Genomic DNA, 16,076 nt, shown 5'->3' with positions numbered 1-16,076 from the left:
TCTCTAGTTGTTAAACATGGACAACTCTGTTCTTCTTTTCTTTAATACACACTGGCTTACTGAACTATTAGATTATATGACTGACTATACACGTTTATAGGATAGCATAAGTCTTGTATGTGTATGCTAGTATATTTTTGTACCTTTAAATTTGTATCTATTTACCTAAAGACATACATATATGTAAACTCTTCCTCTAGATTACTTTCCTTATATTTTTCAATACATTAGTTTCATTTTTTTTAGGGGAGATGTTAATGCCAATGACACTGTATAGATATACATACATACCACATATAGTTTTATTTAGATGATAATAAAACGTCTAAACATTTATAAATTCTTATCAACCTACAAAAAAAGTTCAAAGAAAATTCTTCCAAAGTAAAGTGAAATGAATGTTATGCTGATGTCAACGAAAAGTAAATGTACATTTAATTCAAAAGTTTAACCTCAACTAACCAACAACAACACCGCACCCTTTTTTTGGTCTTTTCTAATTCCCAGAAACAATTTCTTACTGCTATTTTTTTTGTTAAACGAGTCATTAAATAATAATGGTTGAACAACAGATGACAAAGAAAGGCAAAAAAAAAGAACGAAAGGTGTTGAAAAGTAGAATTTTATTAAATCAAATTTTATAAATGACACACTAAATGCTCTTTTATATTTGAATACATTTCCCTTTTTGTATTAATATTCAACAAGTAGCAAGCTCAGACAAAATGAAAGTTAACTTTTATTCGCCCTCACACACACACACACACTCACCTTATTAGCCTCTACCCTTAAACTTTCCCCTTTTTTGTAATAACTCAATCAGTTTTTAGCAATTACCAACTTCAATTTATAAATTCAAACCAACTTTTACTAAATCAACTTATTCAGCACTTTAACTTTCACACCTCTACCCAACAATACCACCAACACTACCACTAGCAACGCCATCTTTATCATCATCTATCATCCTTGTAGCCTTTCTCGCAAATGCATTAACATAAATTTGCATAAATAATAATATGGCAGGGCATTATTAAGGAAAAGTGCAAAGTATTAGTGACAAAAACAACAAACATGAACAGAAACAGAAACAACAATACAATAAACTGAACCATAGAAACTACCAACCAACCGACTCTGCAAAAACCAACACATGGTAACTCTCTCAATTCAAACTGGCATGAAAAAAAAGGAAAAAATTAAGAACATGGATTTAAATAAAATAAAAATGTATTTCTGCAAATATAGCAGTATTTATTGAAAAGGATCTATTTTGAGAACGGGAAAAAAGAAATTACAATACAATAATAATCAACACAGGCCTTATTATGGGCAGATTCCATGCCCATAATAAGGCACGGAAATGATGAATTTTAATAGTCAATTGTCAATTGGTTCTAAAGTAAGCTTTATAAGAATCAAACTAAAGTATGTATGCCACAACCTGTCAATTTATTATATGATTAAAAAATCATGAGTGCAAAGGTCATGAGGTCTTTGTAAACCACTTTCTTTAAACAGCCCTGAGAATATTCTGGCCTAAAATTATACGAAATCCAAGGTTATTGCATTAATTGAAGCAAATTAAAGAAAAATTCCTTAAGAGATAATGTTGCTGTCTTGGTCATTCCTTAAGGAAATTTAAAGAGAGACTACGATTAAATGGAAACCTCAAGTTATGGAAGTATTAGTTATGATAAATTTGTGTGCCACAACCTATTAATGTATTATATAATGGTAAAGTCATGAGGTCTTTGTAAAGCCTGAAAATATTCTCTAAAATTATACGAAATTTAAGGTTAGTCCAAAGGAAATCCAAAATAGTGTCTTCTGTGTTAAAAAGTAAGTTGGGAGACACACATGTAACACAGACAAACGATTTTCATTTGTCCGACAATTGAGTCACTAAAGAATATTATGAAATTTGTTAAATAATTGGTCTATCCACGGGGTTAAAATCGATGACAAATGGAATCGAAAAAGTAAAATGGTTTTGTTATTAATCGATATACGAAAATCACTCACTTGACATCATACCCTGTTCTTTTATTATGGAGGTATAATTACATAAGATTTTTATACCCTACACCACTTTAGTGGGGAGGGTATATTGGATTTGTGCTAATGTTTGTAACATACAGAAATATTCGTCCTATACCCACCTTAAAGTATTCCAATCGGCTTAGAATTGTTTTCTGAGTTTGTCCGTCCGTCTGGCTGGATGTCCATGTAAACCTTGTGCGCAAGGTACAGGTCGCAATTTTCAAGATAATTGAATGAATTGGCACATACTCTTGTTTTGGCCCAAGGACGAAGCCAATTGAAAATTGATAAAATCGGTCCATTATTTCGCCTAGCCCCCATACAATAGTACCCCCCGAATAGGGCCTTTGGGCTCATAATTAAGTTAAATGTGTTTTTTTCTTATTTATTTAAGATTTAAGAATCAAAATAGTCATTTTGTAAATTTGTATCCACCGTAAAATAATATAAGACTTTAATCTGCAACATATTAAAACCAAAAATAAGTTTGGACATTTCTGTTAATACAAGTGGAAATAAAGAAAAATACTACTTCAATCCTTCTTGATTATGCTAATGCCTGTTGTTAAATGTCGACGACTATTGCCATCAGCTAAGAAACACAGCTCGACTTCACAACAACAACAACAACAACAACCAAAAAACATACAAAAAGTTCACACATACATACATATACTCCCATAAAGTTAGAGCAAAGACTTAAAGAGCAAAATAAGGAATTCAAAATGCTTCAATTTCCTAAACATTGTATGTGTAGGTGTGTATGAGTTTACATACAGATACTAACATACATACATACATACATGCAAGTATGCTTACATGTAAAGCAAAATCAAATACTAAAAGTTATAGTATTTGTATTGTACGTATGTATGTATGTTGGTAAAGTAAAAATAAGAAATATTTTTCTTTTTTCACTTTACTAAAGCCTACAAATTCCTGAGTTGGTGTTTTTCTCCTTTTAAAACTTATACTCGTTTATACATAAAATATTTTAACCACTTCCACTGTCTATATGTAATTTTTTGTTTTCGTTTCCTTTTATTTCCACGACATTTTATGTCGTTTACTACATTTGTGACTAAAATTAACCTATCGTACTATATTTAACCTGGTCCACTGTGGCATATTTCATGGAAATGTGGCTGAAATTATTAATAGTTTTTTTTTGTGAAAAATGCTTATGAAGAGAAACTAGTTAAGTATTCTCAAAAGGCGTAATTCTAAGTTAATTTTATAAAAAAAAAATCAACTGGAATTTTGCATTTTATTAGAGCTGCTGGCAATATATTTCACTGTATATAAGTTATAAAAATTTTAAGCCTCTAACAAATATAAAAACAAATAAAAATTTCGCTTTCTCTTGATTTTCACTCTAGAATGCTTCATAGTGCTTCCTTCAGTGTGTTGAACGTAAAATTATGCTTAAATGCACAAGTATTCATTCATTTTCTGGCAATGATAATTTTCGTTTATCAAAAAAAAAAAAAAAAAAAAAACAAAGTATAGTCAGGCATGGTCGACCTTTTTAAAACAATTAAATAATTTTTTAATTGCAACTTTAAGGTGTCCTATACACATCGCTTAGAAGGCTGATACTACTATAATAGCGAGATCGGTATGAATACTTTTATGAAATGGTGAAAGTTTTGTAAAATCATCAATTTTAATAACTATTTCTTCTTGAATCACAAGGTTATTAGGAATAACAAAGTAGACCGACGGACGGATATATAAAAATCGATTTAGAAATTTCTTTGAATAGGTTTTTCGACCAAAAATTTATTGCGTTACAAATATCAACATAACTACATACATATAAAATTCCCTTTCCAATAAAGCTATATAGGATGTGGAAAAAAAAATTAAAGAAAGGAAAACACATTTACACACAAAAACGCCAAACTGTTGCTGTGGTTTATGGTTGTGTATACATATTATTAAAATGTCCGTATTGAAAATGAGAAGACTACTTACAGTGTTAAATCCCCTCCTTGCCAGTCATACCTCCCATAAAACTCCCGACAAAATACTCAACACAACAGAAATATACACACTCTCATACTAAGTGTATGAAAGTACTATGTGTATGGGAGCAGCTGATGCTAAAGCTTCTGTATTGCTCCTGTTGCTAATATCTTTCCTCTTGTTTTTGGCCATTTTCCCATTCTTTTGTGTTACTTTCACATGTTTTTAAAGAAATAATCTTAAAGTTGTTGTTGAATTTTTCTTTTTGCCGAAAATAATAAGGAGTTGACGTACATTAAGGCTGAAGAATGGGTAGCAGCATATTACTGATATCTCTGTTTTAGGAACTGACATTAAGCAGGAAAAGTCTTTTTGCCAGTTTGTGGAACATGTTTATTTGTTTAGTAAGCATGGCATGATGATCTGTGTGCGTGTGTTAGTGTATGTTGAAATATATAAGAAATTATTTTAAAATATGTACTTTTTTGTAATGCTTTATTGCACTGCACAGTGGTGTAGAGAAGGCGGATAAGTAAATAGTTTTAATATATATTATGCGGAATCTTATGCATACATTATTATTACGTATTTGGACCAAACATACATTACTTGACAATGAGGTTTTAAATGAACTTTGTTTTGAAACAACTTCAAATTGTAAATACAGATGCGAGTCAATCAGGAGCAATTGTCAATTAAAAATCCCAACAGGAATAAAGTGGAGTAGTTGTTGAAGGATGATAACCAAGCTATCTACCAATTATAGATGATCGAATGGGATTAAGCTCAGTGCAAGAAATAAAATACTGAACATAAATCTATGAAAAATAATGTATCCTCCACCAATACATTGTAAAATCCAAGACATAACTTTACCTAAGGAGTCTCTATATAGACTATTAAGAAGGAGCACGAGCAAATTTAAAAATCGAATGACTACATAAGGATTTTGTTTTCTTATCCACAAACATATCACGTTAGAAAAAGCGAACAGTTTTCCTATATAACCTATATTAAATGATGGAACAAATAATTTGATTGCTAAACATGTAGTGGAAAAGTGAAAAGCTTTTGACTTTCTTTGCCCTTATCCCCCACGGATATGTTACATTAATGACCCCTCTCATCTTGGTATTATTGGAAGCCTGGAAAAAAGAGGTGCTTAAAGGTTATGTTGATAAATTGATGATGCTTCTCATATTAGTGATAATGAAACCTGGGAAAAGAGATGTTCCCAGTGCCACCAGTCTGCAAGCCTTTCCTGACTGACACCATGTCAAATCATTCCAAGAACATTCCTTCAGGATCTATGTAGTGTCAGTGATTTAATCCCAAATTTTCGGTTACGAGTGCAGATAAATGAAATGTTGGATTTGCGCTGATAATGTAGAGACTTGGTACACGATGTACCATTGGATACTTGTATTCGATTCATTGGGTGAGCTGAGTGCTTCTGACAATACCTTAATCTTTAATTTTTCTGCGATTTTTCATCACGGATGAGTATGTTGAAGTTTTGTCTAAAGCATTTTTTGTCTAAAACATCCATGACCATGTGACCACTTTAATAAGTCTTTGTAATTAAAATGGATCCATACTTTAGACCATCTATCAAGTCCATACATGTTACTGACAAAACAACAAGAATATCTCAATAGTGTGATTGTGTGACTTTAAGAGGCTAAGGAATGCGCTGGGGTTGAGTCTTTAAATGATGAGTATTTTTTAGGCAATTAAGCATTCCGCATAGCATCAATAGGGTTTGATGTTGGGTAAGAACCTTTTTCTTGCTTTGCCTTTGCCTTCCATTGGATTGTCTTATGATACTTGTAATTTCACCACAACTTTCTATAGGTACTGTATCGAAAGAAAAAGGCAATCACTAGTATAGAGTCAATAGAAGGACATTTTTACATATGTAGACCGACAGATCCATGTAAAGATATTCACCCTGTAGATGAAAAAAACTACCGTAAAATAAGGCCATCAAGGAAGGCGCACTTCGATAGTTACGTACGATATTCTTAGGTATTTTAAAAGCCTTATTTTTCAAAAAGTATAGAACCACTATGCACAGTATTTGCTATATTTGTTATTTCGCAGAAAATACTCAACGTTTTTAAACAGCATGATTATTTGTGCATGTTTATAACGCTTATATAAGAAATAGAGAGAGAAAAATTATCATATACACATAGAAGGAAAGTGTCCCTGTAGTACAAAGTGACTGTCTAAAACAATTTACTTTATCAACCTTTTGTTTCACAGCTGGTTACTAAACAGGCTTGCGATTAGTAACTTGCTAAAATGGTGACCCGCAAAAGTCAATAGAGCATTCTTATACAATAATCAAACATTCCTCTAAACTAGCTGTTAGCTAGATTACTGGTTTAAAAAAAACTGCAGAATATTTAATGAAGATTAACCAAAAGCCTTGGTAACGATTAGAAATTTCCTAAAAAAATATTGTTTAAATGGATGCTTTGGCTCCATGTAAAACAGCTGGGAGGGTTGTATTTCTGTGAGAGTATTATTCACTTAACATATAACAGTTTTCTTCTTTTTGTTATATAAATGTTACGTGTATAACACAAACTGTTGCGAGAGAAGCAACAATTTGTTGCTGTTGCTATTGCCGTTATTATATTTTAGTTGTATAATTTTTTCAAACAAAAAAACTGCTTGAATTTTCGTAAAGGGAAAAAAAAGAAAAGAGAATTATTATATATTTATTTGCGGGTGTATGCACAAGATTTAAAAAGTATTAAAGTTTTTTCTTATGACTAATCTTAAGAGTAGTTGATGTTTATGCCATTGATGTTAGTGTTTATAAACTTCCAACTTCAGTAGAGTATTATGAATAATGATAATGTTTGGGACAACTAAAAAAATGGCTATGAGTTCGTTTTAAACTATCAGCCAAGAATAAAATTATAAATTGATTTAAAAATATGTTTGTCTTAAGGGTCACTATTAACTTTATTATTCATTAATATCGAGATCATGTCAAGTCATAAACAAGCTTCATATGAATCCAAATCTGTTGCCAAATTTTAATGAAGAATAGAGATATCTGTTTAGTCTGATATATTAATATGTATAGCGGTTGTTACGAGATTCTGTAGTTTGATACAAAATCGTATCAATATGTCGAAGATTAAACAAATATGTCCATTATTTATTTACAAATATTTTTTGTAGGGTAGCAACTGATTCATCACTCTTGATTATATTATAACTTATTTGTCTTTTACTTTGAATTCAACATAATTCCTTGTCATAGAAGTTTTTTGTTTTTTTTCGCTACTTGTTATTTTTTTTTTAGTTTTTTTTCGTTTTTTATTTTGGAATACTTTTGCTAAGAGAACATAAAACACTTATTTTCTTTGTTTAGTTGTGTTTTTTTATTTGAGCTGAGAAATAAAATATAAAAAAGTTTTAAAAGTTTTAGCTTTTGTTTGTATGTGCATGTGTTTTGCTATTTTACAATAATTTTTCTTTTTATTACCACAAAGAATGTTCTGCTAATCAAGATTCATTGGGGCGTATGAACGACGTTAATTTTCAAACATTTGTTAAGTATACGCCTTCGAACAACTAAATTACAAAAATTGAATTAAAAACAGATGAAAGTATTTTGGTTAAATTTAAGAGGATAAATTGATAAGTTATTTAAATTTTTTCAAATTATTTAAAATTTTTGCAATTACATATTAACTTGTTTTAAACTTTTTTTTCTAATGATTAAATATTTTACATTATTAAAACAGCAACAAACCTTGATATGATAATCAGGCAAAACTTTTAAAATAATTTTCATTCTACCTTCTTACATGTAAAACAAACAAAAGCACTTAATTAACAAACATACAACACCATTAAAAAAAGAAATTTTAGTCTTAGTAGAAAAACTGTGAAAATAAATATAAAAGACATAAGAAATCAAGTGCAAAAAAAAATCAAAATGTTAATTAAAGCAAATTAATTCAAATGGACATGAAATGAGTCTAACGGACAATATGAATTCATTAAATAGGAGCAAAAAAAAAATCATTTCTCAAAGTAATAAACTCATATTTCGAGCAAAATTTTCAATTAACATTCATAATGTTGGAGTTTTTAATTGTAAAAGTAATTGCCATAAAATATGTGTTTTCTTTGTGCTGATAACAAAAATAAAACAGTAAATACATTTTATGTGAAAGGGGATCTTTTATTTCTTTGCAAATCATTAGCATAGAAAAACTTTTACTTGCACACTTTGGGGTTTTATTTCTGTATTTTTTTTACATATATTGATAATTTAATTAAAAGATTTTATAAATTTAATAACGATAGCTATGGTAACAAAATTTTACAGTTTCATAAAATAATATTAACATAATCGAAATAACAATTATTTCTTTGTATACCAAAACGGCTTACAATCACTTTTTGAGTCAATTTAGCTATGTACGTCTGTCCATCCGTTTGTTCGTCCGCCTGTGAGTCTATGCTCACATCTTTTTAATTAAAATGGATCCATACTTCAGACCACCTATCACATCCATACGTGCTATTGACAAAACAACAAGAATATCTCAATAGTATGATTGTGTGACTTTAAGAGGCTAAGGAATGCGCTGAGCTTGAGTCTTTAAATGATGAGTATGCTTTAGGCAATTAAGCATTCCCCATAACATCAATAGGATTTGATGTTGGGTACCAATCTTTTCCTTACTTTACCTTTTCCTTTCATACCCCGAAAAGTGTTTGGATTGTCTTATGATACTTGTAATTTCGCCAGAACTTTCGATAGGTACAGTTTCGAAAGAAAAAGGCAATTTCGCACTTTTTCTTTGACTCCAGGACGAAGCATATTGAAAATGGTTAAAATTGGTTCATTTGTTCTCCTAGCCCTTATACAACCTAACCACCAAATAAAGGTTTTGATCTCATAATAATGTTAAGTGTTGAAGTATTTTAAAAAATCGGCAGTTTTCTCAGTTTTATAAAAATCTAAATGATACTACCGATTTTCGTAATGATCGAGCTTCGTTTAACTCTATGCTCGATCTAACGCGATTCTACCAAAATTTACCCTATAAAAAACCTCTATTAAAAAAGCTTTTTTTAAAACAAATAATAAAGATATTTAGAAATTTCTCTTATTTGCTTATTTATGTTAATTGTGAAATCCATTTTAAATTTAGAAGACTTTTCCTATAGTCACTAACTTGGACACAACGTAAATGCAGGTTTAAGAGATTGAAATGAAGAAGTCGGTTTTTTTCCACAACATAATTTTCCAATCCTAAAGAGCATAAATACTAGATCTTTACAGATAGCGAAGTCGATTAAACCACGTCTGTCTATTAAAATCAATTTTCTGAAGACCCCGGAATTCAGAAATATTTTTGAGAAATTTTCTTTTTAAAATCAGCAAATTCTATTCTCAAATATAGGAGATATTATCAGTTAGGTAGTTAGTTTGAAAGAAGGATGCATGTACATCAAATCCAAAGTATTACACATATTCCACTATTGGGTCTGTTGTGTGGTCCTTAACTAGTTCCAGAGGTGAGAATCGAGCCCACACTAGAACGCTAACAAATCATATATCGGAGACCACTATAAATAGTGTTAAATGTGTAAAAGATGATTAATAGATATTTTTGGATCAAAACAATTTAGTAACTCTACAAAATTCGAAATCATCTGTATCTTCTTTTGAATTTTTTATTGGTTCCCAGGTGAAATTTACTCATTTTAAAAATATTGAGGTGGAAAACTCTAAATCATTAGTTAAATGTTTGTCACATATGTATGTATGTTTGATTTTGTTTGTATTTTCATAAATATAAAATTTTAAAATTAGAAAAAGAATAATAAAAAAACTGCAAAATATTAATGACCATTAGGATAATATTTTACAAATATACTTCATTTTATTGCTAATAAATTATTATTTTGATTTATAACCTTAACATTTTTTTAATAAACCAAAGAAAAACATCCTTATTTTTCAATGTTATAAAAAAAATTATATTTTATTACCCTCATAAAACACTGTTGCTTAAAAAATAAATATATTTTTTTGTCTTTAACAAAATTATTTTATTTCATTTCTTTTCTAGGGATGCTTTTGCTCTTTGTTTCAATAACTCCACAATTTAATGGTCTCTTTGGTAGAAATCACCGTTATAAATATTTGAGATTTTTTCTCTATCTCTCTCATATAAAAACTGCGTGAGCAAATGTAGTATAACAGTTTGACACAAGGAACCGAAAAGGAGCAACAATCAAATGTGAACATTTCGCAAAAATACGCACCACAGTTTGTGAAAGGACTACGACTTGCTTGCAACGGTTACGCGGAAATAATCAAATCGCAACGCATTTAAATTGACAAAATAATATAAAAATCCTGCAATAAAAGTGCCAGCATATAGTAAAGTGTAGTAAAAAAAGGAGGCAACAACTACAAACAACAAGCAGACAAGTTAATGTGTTATATAAATTGTATTTGAATTGTTGTTGTTGCTAAATCGCAAGATATATACAGAGTGTAAATGTGTTGTTGTCTATTGCAACAATAAGAACAACATTGTGAAAGTCATCAAACGCAACAAAAGCAAACAACCAAGATTATTCTTATTATTCCAAAAAAGTAGTAAAAATTTAAAAAAGAGAAGAATACAAACAAACAATATCGTAAACAAAAAAACAAAGTTTAAAGACTTAAAACATCTTAAATAACAAAGTTTTTTATATTATAAATTTAAAAAAAAAGGAAAAAAATAAAACCAGACGAATTTTAAAACTAAACGGAAGAGAAAAAGTAAAATAAAGGATAAATACAAAGTTTTCGGGCATCAAATTATCAGCATCAAAGAAAAAGGATAATATAACATAAAGTGTATTTTAACATAAAGAAAAGATATAAAACAAAGAAAAAGAAGAAAATACAGAAAAAGTTTTAGGAAATTTTTACCCTCATGTGCTAATTAGTGTTTTTAAAGTTTAAATCCAGTTCAAAGCAAATAACAAGAATATATACAAAAAACTTCTAAAACTTTACAATAATAAAATATATAAGAGTGTCTTACAAGAGCCGCCGAATCTTCTTTAGCAAAAAAAAAGTGTAGCTAACTACAAAAATAATCACAAAAAAATCTTTATTATCAAATTTTTAGATCCTTTTTGTTCGGAGCAATAAAAAAAGGATTAACTTCACTTGAGGCGGCATAAGATGATAAGTAAGTGTTACTACTTAATTAAAAATTTATTCAATCAAATTGCTTAATTTAATTTACAAATTGTATACTTATGCATGTATATTAATTAGACAGACTCACAGAAAATAGCTTTTAAAATGTATTTAGTACTATAATATCATATTGGGCAAAGTATTATATTTTTTGAATCTGTATCATTTTAAGCAATCTGTTTCTATAAAAGGCAATGTGAAACCCTAGACCAGTGATTTTGTTAAAAGAGCCTGAACATTTTTATACCTATCAAATGGTGAGTCCTTATTATATTCTGAGACGATCTAGCCATGTCCGTTCGTCTTTCTGAAATCACTATAAGGACCACGAGGGTGGTGCTAGACAGCTCATGTTTTCGCAAAACCCTTCCCTTCAGTTATTCTAAAAGTGGGCTTAATATTGTTCTATCTTTATAAATTTTATTAGGGGGATTCACATCTTTATTAGAGTTATTTATGCAGAAAATCATCATAATATTTGTGTTTATAAGTTAATTTTATTTATCAAGGGGACTTTGTATTGGGGGTAGGTATAAATGAGGCCTAATCATTGCGAAAATCAACAGTAGCTTTAAGACTTATATTTAACTAAGTTTTGACTTATATTAAACTCATTTTGGAGTGATGTAATAACATTTAATATATTTATGAACTCAAAAGACCTATTCAGGGGGTTTGAAATATTTTCATTAGACTTCGTCTTTGGTTGAAAAGAATAGATTTGTGCCAAATTTAAGAAATTTTTTGTAAAAAGTGCGACCTGTAGATTACGCATTAGGTTAACATGGACACACAGACGGACGGACAGACGGGTGAAGGACCAATATTTTATGGTCTTACATATTTGTAAAAGGATCAGCTAGCCAGCTTAATTGAAAACATGTCAGTTAGGAATCTTTTTGCGCTTCTCGTTTTGAAGTGAATCAGTCTAATATAAACTTTTATTTAAACCTTATTAGTATTAAATACAGTATCTGGTATGATATGAATGAAAACGATTTATATATTTCAGAGTTTAATGGACATGGTTTGCATAACAAAATTTTTGTTTATAGCCACAGTTTCGCAAAATACCCGTGTATTTACCAATTTTACAAAATTTTTCTTTTTTAACGAATATTAAACAATTGTATTTTTACCTTTTTACCATCTATGCATATCATATTTTCATATAAAACGTTCTATTTTTTTTAATATTTATTAAATTAAAATAATTTTTATTACAAAAAAAACTAGAACTTCAATTTCTAAAAATACTTAATACAAATTACAAATTCTTTCACAGAAACGTTACTACATTATTCAAACTGAATTACTTATTCATTTTGTGTTATAAACCAAATGAGAATTATTTCCATTCATTCTGTTATCATTTGTTGTTGTACAAGTAAACATACTTAAGAACCGAAAATATAATGGTTGTTTTTGAGTTAAACATGGTTGTAAATAGCATAATATGTTTGCATTGTTAAAATGTTTTATTTAACGAAACTATTATTATGCTTTGGTTAATTATATTTATATTAATAAATAGTATTAACAACATTAAAATGTTTACAATATCTAAAATATTGTTAAAATCTAATTAAAATAACAACTATTTGAAAATATTTGAATCATGTGGTTTATTGTAAACAATTAAATGTTTACATTAACTTAAATATTATTAAACTCCCTTTTAAATAACAATTATTTCAAAAAGTCTAATTCATGTACTTCATTGTAACTTCTAAGATGTTTTCAGATGAACAATACTCGATGAGAGAGTGCATTACCTTGGTACTCTTGTACTTTCTGTCAGAAAAAGAGCAGCTATCTGGTATTAATCTTAAGCTATCCTAAACTATGACTATTTGAATCGAAGTTTAGGCTCAGGAATACCTTTATGGATGAGATATAGCTCTTGGTTCATCTGTTGAAATCATAATAGCACCTACTATTCATAGAAAGTGATAGTTTTCTCAAACTATTATGTAATGATAAAACAAAACGATTAAAAATGTATAGTCGGTCATGGCCGACCATATGAAATTTACAACAGTGTGTATGTTAATAATTAATCCTAAAATATTTTAACAAAAAAGTGATTTAATAAAAGAGAGGTTATATGAGGACAGGAGAAAATACTGGAATATCATTTTAAATATTCATTGTGGTTATTATGCAGACAAAATACAAGTCTTATAAGTGAATTGTTAATCCTCAAAACATTTTCTAAAGTGGACTTTGTAGAAATTCTAGAACATTCAACATAATTATAGGATCAATCTATTTGGGGGATACGGCTGCATGTAAAAAATGAAAAAAATTTTAATAATTTTCAATAGGCTTGAAATCATTATGTAAACAAGAGATTTAAATGGAATATTACTTCAATCCGTAATGAACTCAAGCTATTTGACCTAATTTACAGTATACAGTCCTTTGATTTTTGCAAATTTTTATCTAAACATTATACTTCTAGTTTGTATTTGATTTTCTTAACAATTTAGCAAAATATGTTATTTAACAAGGTAATATTTAATATAAAATTTAAATTTACTTTAACATTTGATTGTGGTAACTATTAGACAAAAAAATTTATTTTATTTTCATTAACAGTTACTAAACTAAATAAACTTTTTAAAGTGCATTGTTTAAAGGCTTTAAACTCGTTCAAAAAATTATTTAGAATTACATACTTCTTGTTGCTAGATAACAATGCATGCGAATACATAAAATGCTGTTGAAAAGTTTGTAAAAATATTAAAGTTAAAAACTTTTCTTTTTTTACTCTGACTTGAATGCGAGTAGAAACGAGAAAATAATAAAAAAATAAGAACAAACAATATTGTTATTCTACATATTCATATAAACATTTTCTCAATGCAAATAATAGAGTATGATACTTAATTTTAGACAATAGATTGCAGTCCTTTTCTTTTTTTTCCTATAGCTTCTGTAAATGAATCTATAAAAGTGCACAAAAGTTTTCTGTAACGGAAACTTATTCTTTATATATATTTTTTGTTGTATTTTCTTAAATGTAGAGCGGAAGTTTAGTTAAATGTTGTAGAATTGAATGAAAATTCCATATTATGTTAAAAGGGGAAGGTTCATTTTGAGAATTGAATTTTAATTTTTTTTTTAATATAGAAAAAATGCCAAAATAATAAGGCAGACCACCAATATCTTTCGCACTTAAAATTTGGAATTATCTGTAACCCAGTAAAACAAAAGAATATTGAACGAAAAATCTACTTTTCATTGAAAGCAAACACTCAGTTAGAGTCGAAATTTTGCTGATGTGTCAAGACCACACTTGTCGTTACATTTTACCTAAAAATGTACTGTTTATTGCGACTTAGAATACGATTACAAATAAGAAGTTAAATAAGTTATTACAACACTTACATACACTTTCTTTTCTTCATTCATCGTCCAATTACGAACTGAATTATGAATAAACGAGTGTGATCTTTAATTTCTATCGGGTATTCATCAAAATCAGCTAAATTGTTTCATTTGTTGTAGACAAATTTATATAATGATAATTAAACAAGCAAGAAGTATAGACGGGCGATGCCGACCATATAATACCCTACACCTATATACGAATATAATATGATTTAGTTTTCATAATAAAGCATTTATGTTCAATTGTATCTAGCCTCATATATATTTAAGCCATTATTTGTTTAATAAAACTGTGGATATTTAGTAAAATTTTGGTGAATTCTAAATACGAGTATATTAAAATTAAAAGCCCTATTTGGCGAGTTTAGTTGTATGGGGCCTTGGTGAAATAATGGACCGATGTTAACCATTTTCAGTAGGTTTCGTCTACGGTACCATAAAAGATCATGTGCCAAATTTCGTTGTATTATCTCCAAGATTGCGACCTATAGTTTGAAAACAAAGTTCAAAAGCCTTATTCGGGGGTTCAGTTGTATGAGGGCTAGGTAAAATAATGGACCGATGTCAACCATAGGCTTCGTCCGTGGGATAATAGAATATCATGTACCGAATTTCATTGAGTTATCTTCAAAATTGCGACCTGTAGTTTGATTACAAGGTTTACATGGACGGACGGACGGACAAACGGAAGGACAGATGGACGGTCAGAGCTAAATCGACTCAGAAAATGATTCTGAGCGGATTGGTGGGTATAGGACCAGTATTGTGCGTTACAGAAATCCAATATACCCTCCCCACTAAAGTGGTGTAGGGTATAAAAATAACAAAATAATGAAAGAAAAAACACAACATGACGTTCAAAACGAATTCCGAATGCGTCGTGGAATTTAGGTTAGTTGACTATTGTTATTCAAAAGTTGAATAAAGTAATTTAACTCTTGGTTATGAAATTGGTATTAAGTTGAAGTAGTAGTAGTGGTAGTAGTATATTGTTAAGAGTAGAATTAACAAAGGATACGAACCTACGATCTAATATTGGTTAGTCCGCTCTTGTTTCCACATGGATATTGCTTATAAAATCTCAGATATATATACAGTAGTACTTATATTTACATTTTTAGAAATAAAATTTCCTTAAGCTTTCTCCTTATTCAATTTAAATATTGATCCCTATTAAAATGTACAAAAACTTGGTTTTTTTACACATAAAATTTGTTATTTTATTATTTTTTGGAAATTCCACATCCGAGCGATTAAATTCGTTTACATTTAAACTTTATAAAAAGTAAAATAAATATAATCTCTTTTAAGCTTATTTTCTTGATGAGACCATATGGTCAGCTTTAAATGTTTACGACTTTTTTTCAGTTAATAAACTTTTGTATTTCATTTTTTACTGTATTATTATAAAGTATTTTAT

The sequence above is a fragment of the Lucilia cuprina genome, chromosome 4 (genome assembly GCF_022045245.1).
Source record: "Lucilia cuprina isolate Lc7/37 chromosome 4, ASM2204524v1, whole genome shotgun sequence".
Taxonomy (NCBI): Eukaryota; Metazoa; Arthropoda; class Insecta; order Diptera; family Calliphoridae; genus Lucilia; species Lucilia cuprina.
Note: the sequence above shows the minus strand (reverse complement) of the source record.